Genomic DNA, 3430 nt, shown 5'->3' on the forward strand with positions numbered 1-3430 from the left:
CAGCAGGACCAGTGCCCAGGTGAATTTAATTTGGCCACTTAGTTTAAGCTCGCATTTATTTGTCTTAGCTAAAGGATGAGGTTCGCCATTCGAGGACTGTGAGGTCACCTGGGTCGTTGATTTGCCTTGATGGAGTTCATTACCCTACCTCGGAAGTAAGCATGGAATTGAGATCTGCCGGGTCGTTGTCGCCATTCATTTTTTGCTCTTGTCACTTCCCACTTTTTGCCTTCCACTTTCCACTTTTCGCTTCCACCTCTTTTGTTCCTCTTCACCCATCTGCTCTGGACTTGGCGGAGGTATTAATTGTACACAAGAACTTCCTTAGCAGAAGCTTTGGATTTGTTCAAATCTAGCCGAACTCTATTGCTCGTTTGTGGTGCAGCTCTCAATGTTAGGATGAATGTCGAGATTCGTGACGCATTTCCCACAGCCACCTCTCTTCTGTTTTGCGACTCCACGGATTCAACTATCGGTAGCAAATGTTCGTCTTCTATGGACAGGACCAGCCAAATCTATGAATGTTGTTCCCTTAAAGCGATTTCAACCTCACTCAACTGTTGGTAGTGGAGATCGACTGGTCCGTGATGTCAAATGAACAAAATCTTAGTACCAACTTTCCACCTTCCACCGTAGAAAGGTCATCCACCTTCAATTCAATTACTTCACAAATCTGTTACCCTGTTTACTGGCGATAATCTGCGACGTTTTGATAGGACTTAGCCCAACAACTGTCTTTCATTGTTGCAACTCTTGCTTTCCTTTCAGCATAACTCTAGAAAGCCATAGATTGCTCCATACTTGACTGTGCTGCCTAAATTCGCCTCAAATATTACTAAACTTGGAGAATCTTCTTGAGGGACTATTTACATTCATAGTGGCAGCAATCATTTCTGCTGGGGTGTTTTGTGGTAGTATGGGTATGGATACACTTTGGCAGTTCCTTCAAGGACGCAGATGTAGAGCAGAATGAGATAAATCTAAGCTAAGCTCATGCACGGTGTGTCCAGAGCACTACGTCCAGAGAGAAGTCGAGTCAACCAGCTATTTTCCAGTTGTTTCCCCAAAATATCCTTGTCTATTCATTACTAGTCCTAGTTGACAACGGTGCTGTATCCGTGGGTAAAAGTTGACCAGTTTTGCCGTATTATTAGTGGCTATGGTGCCTAAATTAAAGATGTCGGCGTTGTCGACACCGCTCGGTGCCTATCATTTTGGAGGGCGGAGAAGGGAAAAGTGTTGTACCACGGCTCCTCCCTCAGAACGCAATAATGCGTGACAGTACGGAAAAATTGCTTGTAATGGACGGAACGGCTGAGTGACTAAAAGCTTTATCCACGTCGAACTCATGGGAGGCCGAAAATTCGGAAACAAGAATAGAGGCTGGAGAAGGAGGTTTCTTTGAAAAGCGTGCATTAAGCCGTCAAATCGCCAAGTAACTCCTCGTTGTTTGAACTGAGACGTGGGTTGCATGGATTATATGCAACTGTGGAACAAAAACGGAGATGATGCAGCGCCTTTGCGACATAGGGAGAAGGCTACTAAATTGAGAATCAGACTCCTTCTCAGACATCGGCATTCTCCACTGGCCATCCACTCACGTCAGTCAACGGAGACATCTAACCCAAAATCCCGACCTATCACACAATAAAATTCGGTTTGCAACAAGTGATGATACAGTTCATGACAAGTTGTTTTCCTTCTTTGATTGAGCCATAATCAGGAAGCATCTACCATTTGACTATTGGTGAATGAAAGAGCTAACTGAAAACGGTGTCCGGAAGGAGAAAATCTCGTTTTGTTTTTTGTTTCAGTTTGGCCTCCGCACACCTACATAGGGACTCGTGAAGTTGTTTTCCTAAAAAATAATTTTTTACATAAAAAATCATTTGACTAAATAAACTACAGTAGTGCAGACTAGCAATTTCTCGACATTATCTAATTATTCCCGTCTAAGTTCTTAATCCTTCATAAAATCTTAATGACCCCCAACCCCCTAGCCTCGGTCTAGGGGTGTCGCATAGGCACCTCATTCATCTAACACGCCTTATCATTTTACCCGAAAGCTAAGGAAATCACGTGAAGTTGTGCGGCTATATTATGGTCAGAAGAAGCTTAAATATCACCAGAATGCTTTGCAAAGGGTGACCACAGTCTTCTCTCTTCGCACACGAGGCAGAGCCTTTCATAGAAAACTTTGCATCAGGAAGTAAGCAGTTTGGCTCAGGACACCAAATCGTTCTGTTACACATGGAAAGAAAAGATGAGAAACAGTTAAAAAAGACCGAGGGATACAGAGGGTGAGACAGTCCGTCCCCTTCCGCCTTCTCCAGTTCCATAGTGTGGTATGGGATCCTCTCACGGGCAAGGTTTGTGGTGCCATGAGATCTACCGCTGCGGTGTCCTTGCAACAGACTCACTAGTCGTGATAAATACTAGAGAATAGGTTTCCTGCACCTGTTTCATTTATATCAAGTTATCCTGAGAAAATGGATGGTAATCCTGATTGTTTGGTCTTTGCCAAGAAAACAACAATGGAATACAAAAGCACGATCTTCTGAGGACGGAATGATGCCCAACGTGGGGGTAGTGAGCGGGTTGTTTGATGATAACCAATGGTGAGATTGTTTGCCTTACTCGAGGAAACACAAAAGCCAGTCCCCATCACAAGTCAGTGAGCAAACAATCCAAAAATAGTGTCTTCACATTAACACGAGGGAAGAAAAAATAGGTAAGTCTTGAAAATTACTACCATCAATCTACATTTGGTTGGTGTAAGTGTCAAAGGAGTCGTTTTATCACTCTCCTCAAAAGTTGCTAAAAATTCCTCTTGGCACCTCAATTCCAATTAATGGCAGTCAAGAGTCCTCTTTTCTCTTCAAGAGAAGGCTAACGCTTGACTTGCTTAAATAGTGGATGGGAGGAAGCTAACGAGGATAGCTGAAGACGTACACCCACAACAGACTTTGGTTTCTGCAGGACTCACGTTCCACGAGTTAACTTCAACTGCATAAGAGACAGATAAAGCAATCCATCAATGACAACAGAATGGCTAACCCACAAAAAACAAATGATATATGAAGTACGGTGGCTGGAAAACATCGTCGAGCTCTTAGCAATGGTGCGCAAGCTCAAAGCTGTGGAAAGATACAGAAGGATCTCACCACGAGTGCTCGGTTAGGAAAAATTTTCAGTGTGACACCCTCATTCCTACCTTAACGTGGAGTTAAATTCACCCCGATACCGCTTTGATGGCTGATGTGGGAAAAGGCGAACACCAAGTGTAAATATGTAATCGCATCTTCTTTCTCTGGCCCATATGCACACAATATACACGTACGCAATATCACAGAAAAGAAAGAAAAAGGGAGAAAAGCAGTCAAAAAAGATATGAATAGGTTAACGAATTAACTGATATTTGAGGGCATTC

Source organism: Echinococcus granulosus, assembly GCF_000524195.1.
Source record: "Echinococcus granulosus chromosome Unknown EG_S00109, whole genome shotgun sequence".
NCBI classification, from domain to species: domain Eukaryota; kingdom Metazoa; phylum Platyhelminthes; class Cestoda; order Cyclophyllidea; family Taeniidae; genus Echinococcus; species Echinococcus granulosus.